The sequence below is a fragment of the Triticum urartu genome, chromosome 3 (genome assembly GCF_003073215.2).
Source record: "Triticum urartu cultivar G1812 chromosome 3, Tu2.1, whole genome shotgun sequence".
Taxonomy (NCBI): Eukaryota; Viridiplantae; Streptophyta; class Magnoliopsida; order Poales; family Poaceae; genus Triticum; species Triticum urartu.
In genome coordinates this window covers 46,740,449-46,750,448 of record NC_053024.1, presented here as the reverse complement: position 1 = coordinate 46,750,448, position 10,000 = coordinate 46,740,449, and the positions used below count along the sequence as shown (strand labels likewise).

At 45.2% G+C, this 10,000-nt stretch overlaps 2 pseudogenes; one reads left to right on the top strand and one right to left on the bottom strand.

The window, feature by feature from the left end:
- Positions 1-3,338, bottom strand: part of LOC125542692 — a 3,486-nt pseudogene extending 148 nt beyond the window's left edge.
- Positions 3,339-6,468: 3,130 nt separating this feature from the next.
- On the top strand, positions 6,469-6,836 carry LOC125547883 (annotated as a pseudogene).
- Positions 6,837-10,000: the final 3,164 nt, after the last annotated feature.

The following is a 10,000-nucleotide window of genomic DNA, read 5'->3' as shown; positions in this document are numbered from 1 at the left end:
ACAATCGTTCGGACTTGGTAAAGGTTGTCGTAGCACCTGTAGTAGGACAGAGGACTTATCGCGATGCCGCGGACCAATTTACTATGTCTCTGTCGCTGACGTTGGTCAAAGAGGCCACGTGGATTGGCCTGGGTCTTCTTCGGCTAATGAGACCTCGATCCCGAAGCCTTCGGAGTATCTTTTTGATAGGCGCCTCTATCTGTATGGGGAATTCGCTGCTGAAAGATCCCGCCCAGTGTCCCCTTCCTTCCCCCGCCGCCTTCCGACCAAAGGGAGTATACAATTTCTTCTTCAGGACACTCATGCCCGATCGTGAGACTGCCTGTTGAACGCCTGATGGCACCTTGCTCTGACCTGAGCTATGCAACAACGAGATCCCCCTCGATCTTTGCCGGATGTGCTTGACGGTCCCCCATAATACGCTAACTTGGGGACTTTTTAGTCCATCTTTTCCAAGAGTCTCCGCTAGTTGAACCGCGTCCAGTAGACGACCTCTTCCGCTCATCCCCTTCGTCAGCTCTTTGATAGGGATACTATAACCTAGGTCCCTAAACTTGGAATGGATGGCGGAGCGTAGGTGGCAGGCAGTTATATGGATACGGTGCTTTACCCGTAGACGCTTCTCCAGCTCTCGCAAGAATTGTATGGGAGTCGTCCTCGGGGGGACTTCCCGAATGACCGTACCGGGGAATTCTACCGTACTCCGTGCAGCTATGGTTGTTGATCCTGCGGAGCCTACCCAAAGGTTCAGACCGGATTGTAGGAAGTGGGTGATACGTTTTTGTATTTCTATGAGAAGAAATACGGCACCCACGATTCCCAGTAGTAAGTCGTCGGCATATCGCGCGTAACAAATCCTTATTAATAAGGAATGGCTTTTAAAGGGGGCCAGCTTACGGGCCAGGCCTCTCTCTGACCTGATAACTAGTATCGCCTCCCCGCCCAGCTCTATCAGCAGGCCCCTTCTTTTGCAATACTTAAGAAGGTCTCTCATGGCCAAATTCTTATTAAAGCCTTCTCTACCATTGAATTCGGCCTTCGGGGTCAACCCAGCGGCTTCTATGAGGAAGGCGGCGCAAAGGAGGCTCGAGGGCTTGTTAAGGAAGGCGGCTAGGGCCGCTGAAGGGGGGAAAACGAAAGGCGTTTTCTGGTCTCCCCTTCGCCTGGGGGGTGCTTGTGGGGGGGTGTGCCAACGACGAAACAAGGGAATGAAAGGTCGCTTTGCGTTGGATGCTCTTTACCCTCCCCACTATGAGGGCTCTGTTGTCTTGGGGAGCGTTGAAGCTTGCTTCTTTTCCATACTTTTCTTGGTCATCAATACGACGACCTATTCTTAATAGAACCGATCTTATTTTCACTACAAGAGGAATTTCGTGCTTCTGCCGGATCCTCCCTATCTCCTGATCGAGCTTGTGTAGGTAGATATTGCCTGGTAGGGCCGATAGTAGTACACTGTTTGGGATGGAGTCAGGGCCCTTCTCACCCCCTACGAGTCGTCCGGCGGAAAACTTTTTCTGAGTGGGGTAAAAGAACTTGGAATCGTCGATCTCTTCCTTCAAGATTGAGATGAATCGATGTCGGTCGATGGTGTGAAAACACTTCCTGATGTCGAATTCCAAAAACCAGCGAGAGGTTCCCCACTCTTCTTTGATCCGTCTGAGGGCCGAGTGGCAGCCTCGACCCGAGCGGAAGTGCGATGTGTCTGGAAACTCGGGATCGTAAATGGATTCGGGTACCATTCTGATCGCCTCTTTCATGATCTTTTCTATGGGTAGAACTACTGTGAGCGGTCTAAACTTCGACCCTTCTTTCTTTCTTCATTTAAAAAAGGGGGAGCAAAGCCTGTTTTTTGCTCCCTCAATTGATAGATCAGGGCCCCTCCTGCCGGCCCGAACGAAAGGCTCTTTAAGGAAGTAGTCCCATCACTCTCGGGCCCGGCACCAACCAAGAGGAGGCGGGGCTCTCTCCAATCATTCCGAAGAGCCGAGATCTCGTAAAGGAAAAATTAGCTAGCTCAGCAGGTTTGGACCCGGGTGAATCAGTTCAGTGAAGGAAGGGAGCCTAAACTTAAGGCTTTTCCAAGCCTTGCCGATAGGCGCCTCATGGCTCGCTCAGTTCGCTCGCGGAGTTCTTAGATCAGTAGATCTGGATAGAGTCTCGCTCATAAAGGAAGAGTAGCGCGCTAGCGCGGCTCGCTTCGCTTTTCGACGCGGAGCTCGCTGCTGTCTTTTTAGCTTCAAAACTACAGGGCGTGCGTTAGCACTACGGCTTTTCAGCCTCCCTTTGCTGGTTCCGAACTATCACTGATCCCAGAGATCAACCTTCAAACCTTTTTCTTTGAATCTCAGGAAGGCTTTCTCGGGGAGAAAGCTGGTTGGGGAACTGCTAAACGACCTAAAAGAAAAAGAGGAGACTGACTCTGACCTTTCAAAGCCCTATCTCATCTGGTTGATAGTAGAAGGTACGTACGATGATACCATGGACATAAACGAGGTCGAGCATATCTTTAATGATTTCAAACTAAAGCGTACCTAAAGCCTGCCCTGGATATGAAAAAGGGATTTGAGCCAGAAGAAGATGAGGATCTATCACCAGATGAGGAAATGGAAACAACTAAGTATTAGTTAGGTTTAGGTTCAGGAAATGGAAATGGTAACAGCGGCCCAAAAATGGTAAGGTTTTCTTTTCAAAGAAAAAGGAACGCAAAAGTTTTGCGAAATCCTTATCTTTCGGCTTTTTAAAGAAGATAGGCCATTACAAAAACAAGGTATAACAGTCGACTTTCCTATCAGGATTTTACAACCTGAATACCAAGGGACCACTATTAGAAGAGAGCATAATAAGTAAATGCCGACGCCATCTTTGACTTTTTGGATGGTCGGCGGCGCCATAAACTCGATAACCAGCACCGCGGAGTCAAGAAATTCAACTAAATAGAATCCTAAAACAATCTTATTCGAGCACACACGGGACCCACAGCAATGAAATTCACACAAGCGGCAATCATCCGAGCAGAGAATGGAGAAGGGAAATATACTTGAAATTGTTTTTTTCCGAATGAGAAAGCCTTTGGCAAACTCCTTGCAAATCTGTTTTTGCCGGGCACAATAGACATATCTGCTCAGTCACAACATAAGGAACCCCCAATGTTCCTCAAAGCCTACCCGGCCTGACAGCTTTAGTTGAATGATCTGATCCCGAAGCAAGCTTTCTACTTAAATTGCTATGACTGGCCAACTAATGATAGGACTACCTATCTTGATGCTTTGAATCTGTATTCAGAGCTTTTTTCCAACTACCGGGACTACTAATTTCAAGTACAAAGCTCTCCTATGAATATGCTAACTGCTCTTACTTTCTACCGGAATCCGAGCATTGAAGCAAGCTCTTTATCGCGCCATAACCAAGTCTCTCCTTGCAGCTCTGACCAATCCACCCGTCATTGCAAATAACTGCTCCTTACTCTTTGATTGTATGTCCATTTTTGCTTGATGTCTGGCTCACCGGATCTGGTACATGAAAAAGCCATTCCTTTTCGCTTTCCTTCAACCACTCAGTATACTTTTTTACTGGAAGAGTCAAGCGAAAGCAATTAGTTTAGAAGGAAGAGGAAGACCTAGGGGGCTTACGTCCTCATTTCACTCTTTTTGCTCCTGCGAGACACGACTCAACTACTTTTTACAATTGACAGGGTAGCCCGGAGGTCAGATGAAGGGTCTTCCCCATAAAGATAGATTAGTACTTGGAAGGTTCAGATGAAGGAAGGGCTGAAACAAGGCAAAAACTATTCAATGGGGTAAATAAATATGAGCAATCCGTGAGAATAGCAAACCCCTATCTCTTAAAAAGAAGAAGATAGATAGGTCCATGAGTTGAGACAGAGAAGTTATAACTAATCAAGTAGGAGTTTACCCACGAGAGTCAGAGGCTGCATCATCAAAGGGGTATAGAAATAATTCAGAAGCACTATGGCCTGAAGCGAAGGGCAGGAACGAACGGAATCAATGTGTTCCAATTTATCCGGAGTAAGGGCAGCAGCTGAGAAGGGACAAAAAATAGCGTAGACAAAAGGTAGGACCAGATCATGCGAAGAGCTCTTCGTCCTATTGATTAGGAATCTCGATCAGAAACCACCAGGCCATGTCTCCCGATAAAAGATGATCCCCACAATGGATGTCAGGCCTTGGCTTTATAAAATCTGATTGGATCCGCACTAGAGGATAAGAATACAGATAGGCTGACTAAGAAGATCTTCAAATTGTCTTACCTGAAAAGATGAGTTATTCAAAGGAATACCTGAAGAATAGAATAGAATAGAATAAACACATGGCACAGCTGGGTGCTAGAATAGTAGTTGATATAAGTTCTAGTCACTTAAAAAAAGAACCACTGCTTAACTTAATTAGATCGTAGAAGATAAGCAAGCGGGTTCGGGCAGTTAGTCTTATTTGAAGGCAAGAAGTTCAGGTAGTAAGGGCTAGGTTTATGTAGGGGCTATATTTTTGATAAACATATGGTCTTGCTCATTTCTCATCAAGGAATGGAGATTGGGTTGGTGTTTGGAAGGGGGATTCAGTAAACTGACCTTGGCCAGCAAGCAGAAAAAGGACTGACGTCTTGGGGCGCGCTAGCGCGCGTACTCTTCTTCTGCGAGACTCCATCCAAATCCACCACTTACTTGTTGGTTGGTGTTCCATTCTGTTATCTTAGACTATGCTGCCTTCTTCAATTCCATTCTTAGTCTCCCTAGTCAAAGTCTTCTTGCTGGCCCAACCCAACATGCATTTTAGAGTGCCGTGCCAGGGCAATAGGCGCTCCGCCAGTCACGCATGATCGCCAGAGCCTTTCTTGGCTATGTAAATATAGGGCCGGAATAAGTGCAAGATCCTCAACAAAATGGATTAAGGTGGGCTTCGGATTTTTCATAATTTTTTTCTATCTTTTCATCAAGTTCTTGTTTGATCTGCTGCTATTATCACAATATCCCTCCTTTTAGGGTTAATGCTATCAATGGTGAATTGATCATTCGCTATCCTTTTTTTAGAAGAGCTTTTTTGAATGGAAGAAATGTAATGAAACCCACGATGGCTACTGAATAACCTCCTTTGATTTTTTTATAATAAACCCTTTGACCTTTTTCTTCGTTCGCCAAATCTTCTTCGGTTCTATCCAAGCTCGGTTTTGTCTGAATCTTTGTGGAAGAAGAAGCGGTTTGCCAGCCGCTACATCCAAGGATCCCACAAAATCATTAAACCTGGCGGCTGCTCGCTCTTTGATCAGTGGATTCACCGGCCACTAGATCGATGAAGAATCTCCCAAAAATCCGCTTTTTGATTAGTGATTCACCAGCCACTACATTCTTGGATCCCACCTTATTCTCAAACCTGGTGGCTCGCTTGATTGGCAGTCCTGTAAGCTCATCTTGCATACAAATTTTTGGGGTACCAGGGCCTGCATCCACCAAGAACATTTCTTCCCTTAAGCGTAAGCGTAAAACTGAAGATTGTGAGGCGTTTCCACTACATAATAAGAAACTAGAATTAGATCTTGGAAATGATCGACTCCAATAGATGCTCATCATAAGCTTTTTTTTCCTCCTATTCCTATTGATCAGAAGTATCCAGCAGCGCCACGCCAGAGTGACTTCCGAAGCGCTACGGACGGGACGAAATCCGGCAGCCAGTTGCTGGCTCTGAATAACCAGCCCAGCAAGAAGCTAAATTCTTCCATAACATAACATAACGGGGCGGGGTTGCGCGCGAGCCGAGTGACGTAGGTGCACAAGAGTACTTCGCGCCACAACCATCTCTTTTTTATAGGTTCTACGGACCGATGCCTCCTGCTTCATCTGGTAAAAAAGAGTCATAGATATGCCTGTAATTAGAAGGAAGAACCGCCATAAAAATCTTCCTCGTGTATCGTCTGTAGCGGAACTATGAACGGGAGCTAGCAATCCGGACCGTATTGAAAAGGTTCCTAAGACACAGCATGGAAGAGTCAAAATATTCAGAAGCGAGGTCCAAGAATGAAGAAGGGGTAGAATTACTGAATGAATACGAGCTGTGGCTAATACCCGAGGCATAAAAGACGCATTTTCTACGGGATCCCGAAACCACCAGCCACCCCGACCTAATTCATGATGAGCCCACCAACTTCCTGGCGAGATGCCTACGGTTAAAAACAACCGACATGTCAAGATCCAAATTCGAATTGGTTCCTGGTCCTGGTCAGAGACCACCGTGTTCGCGCCGGCGGTCCCAACAAAGAGGCGAAGTAGTGGTGTTTCTTTCCATTACGAACGACACGCTTCGCCTGCTCCCTCCCCGTGTCCATTAGCGCTCCTGTCCAGAGCGAAGAGAAGGCGAAAAAGCGCCGCCGAAGCAGCATGAGCAGGCTTCTATTGCTACGCAACAATAGAGCAGGCGCGCCGCCCACAAAATGTTTGAATGATCGGGTAAAGAGCGAGCTTCTTATATGGGATCCGACGCATCCAGCAGAGCGAAGCAGCGTTCCATTCTTTTCGGCGGCATCCTTCCGCATTGGCGGCGAGTGGAGTGCCACAATCCCATTCATCATTTTTGATCTACATAACCCAAAGCCCATAGCACTGGCGACATCTCCGGCATAAATGCAAGGAGGATGTATAGCTGATATAGGATCTTGTGGAACTGGATTTGATTCTGCAAGCGGTTCGGTACGAACGAAGAAATTTCGAACAAAAGGATCGGAACTCGCTGATAGGAAAGGAGAGAAAAACAAAGCAATGCCAAGAGCTCCGTCAATCTTGCTGTTCATCGATAGACGAAGCTCTCTCTTTTTCATCTCGTGCCAGATGTAACAAAAGATTAGTCCTTTTTCCTTCTCGCGAAACCACGGGAGCGCCCAGCGCCCAGAAGAGCAAAGCTCATTTTCAAAACAGGGTCAAGCGGCGCATTAAAAAGGGCTGGCCCGTTAAAAGGACGCTTACTTTGCGAACGAAGTTCAGAATCAACAAGGGTTCTCCGAACGAAGGGAGTGTACAACTGGGCGCAGCCCGACTTTTTTGTTGGAGAGATAGAATGGAGTTCTTCACGAAGTTCGAGACAAAGGAAAAAATAAAAGTTTCTCTATAGCCTCTTCGTTTTGAGACATTATGGCTTTGGGGTCGACCCCAGTAACAAAAAAGGAATCCATAAAAACTTGGGATCCAACACCATGATAAAATACTACCCTCATGATTAGACCATGTCCCTGAGATTTGATAAAAAAAAGGTGCATTAGCGGTTAATACGTTGTAATTAGATAAGTTATTTGGAATATGACGGAACAAAAGACCAATGAAAGGAAGAAGAATGCACCAAAATGCAAGTGTTGGACCAAACGCTGGTGGGTGTTTCTTGTTGTAAGTGAATGCAATGAAAAGACCCGGAAATAACGAATAATGAGAAAATTCATTTATAGACATTTCGTGCTCATTTCCAAATTTATGCTTAGTTATTCCCATCATCCGGTAACCACAGGATGATCCCAATCTCCTTTTAGTAATAGATCTTTTTGATATGTCTCAGTCTCAGCGGCAAGGAAGAGAAAATGCATCGAGTCGTTTATCAAGAAAGTGGACGAGCATGGCGGTCCCTATATCTCTGAGGGGTGTACCACTTTTTTTTCAAGTCAGCTTAAGAGGTTCAAAAGAGAAAGTCACTCTCCTTATTCTTGGCTAGTGGAATGGAAGCAAGACTCTTTCCTATCCACTTTGCCGAGGGGAGAGAACTAAAAGATAACTCAAGCTAGACAGAAAGGTGCAAAAGTCCACAGTTTCTTAAGGATCCTGTAAGCAAGTAGGTTAAGATTGTCATTTAGCTTCAATTTCTTCAGTCTCACAAGCGGGTCCGCATGCAACAAAAGAAATTGTATTTTCCTACTACTCCGACCTTGCCCTGAAAGGATAAGGAAATTGGATAAGAGCGAGAGCTAGACTGACTATTGGTCTAATGCTAGTGGAGGATTCAGACTGAGGACCCCCTGTGGCGGCTACTCATAAGAAGATGAAGGATTGAAAGAGGACTGATCACCCCTCTGATTTGTGATCTTTTAAAAGAAAGAAAAAGCCTTCTCTCAGACTTAAAGGTAAATGAAAGCGGGATATTTTTTCTCTCCTCTAAGCTAGCAGCAAGTCAAGTAATCTGAGAATGCTGCCCCCAATCCGTAGCTGAGGACGAACTCAACTCATAAGCTTTTTTTGAACCAAGCACCTGTTGTAGAAATGAAAAACCACCCACTAGCAGAGGCTGGAACAACCCATAGAAGTGTAGGGGCTGCTTCAACCAGGCGTACCCGTATCCATTGATTTACCTCCTCTAGAGAGTATTGAACTTTGTGACAAATAGGTTATAGTTACACTCCTTAACTCCCTATTCGCGAGATATAAAAGCTAGCTAGTAAGAAGACTTTCCCTTCTTTTCTGGGAGGGTGAGAACTTGAAATACTGGCAGAGAAAAGGAAGAAAAGCGGCTAATGCTATCTAAACGATTATTTCAAAGTTTACCAAGTTCGATCGTTCACGAGACAGGGGACTCTTTTAAATAAGACAGTGTATGGCTGCGAATAAGTCTATTCGGCAAGTCATAGAGAAGGACTGGATATAAGCTATTCCCCGGTTCTTCATTGGATCCTTTTAGTTTAATATTACTTTTTGGAAGCAATCTCATAATAATATGTATTAGGGACAGCATTTAGGATAGCAAAAGCATTTTTGGAGCAAGAGGGATTACCTTCTAGATTCTTTTGTGATACCCTCTGTGTCGCCTTCTCCTGGATGGCCAGCCCAGTGTCCTGAATCCTTGAGCTCTTCCTCATGGCTTTGACTGGTGACTTACATTTCATCTTATTTGCTGCTCTCTTAGTCCTTAGATATGATGTCTTCTGCCACTCTCCTTGGTGGCTATTCTCCACCATCTCAGTCCCCTCTGAGGTCAGCTGAATCTGATCAGTGGTTGTCTCTGCCTAATCCACCAAGTGTGTACAAGACAAGATCTTTGTCTGTCACAGGTTCTCCTGCTGCTGCAAGTTGATCAGACTGGAATTTGATCCTGCGCAGATAATCTTGAGCAGTCTGGGATCCTTTCTTGATCGTTTGGATCTGAATACGCAACTCAATTATTTGAGCATTTGTCATACAGCCAAGACTTCCGGGTTTTTTTCAGGTTTTCTCCCTTTTCTACGAAGGTTTTCTGCTCCGCCTGCACCAGTGAATTATTCTATTCTTCTCCTTTGGTTCAGTCTGTGGGGAAATCAGAATTCACCATTGAATCCTGTGGATCAGCTCCCTTACATAATAATATTTCACTGTATCAGCTACGAGGGGAAAATCTGAAAGACAGAGGATAGAGAGTGAGAGAAAGAGTGTGAGACTTGCGCCACTCTCCATTTCGAGGGGATTTCGACGATTCTGGGGTGATTGAACTATTTCTTTACCTGTTCAATTTCTAACGAATCAAGATATCCTCTTGTTCTGGTATAAATAGTAGCTATCTGCTCTTCCATTGGGAGAGGATTTGCCTGGGATTGTTTAAGCAATTCCCTTAATCGTCGACCCCTTGCCAATTGATTCTGACTTGTTTTATCGAGAGCAGAGGCGAACAATAGGCTTGTCACTCTGTGAATTGAGCTAGTTCCAATTTGGATTTGCTAGCTACTTGTTTCATGGCTTTAATTTGAGCCGCAGATCCTACTCTGGAAACAGAAATACCCACATTAATAGTGGGTCGAATTCCGGCATGGAATAGATCCGCAGATAAGAATATTTGTCCATCTGTAATGGAGATTACATTAGTAGGAATATAGGCGGAAACATCTCCAGATTGAGTCTCAACTATTGGTAAAGCGGTCATACTTCCTTCGCCTAAAAGAGAATTTAATTTAGCGGCTCTTTCTAAAAGGCGTGAATGCAAATAAAAAACATCCCCTGGATAAGCCTCACGTCCGGGAGGTCTTCTTAATAGAAGGGACATTTGGCGATAAG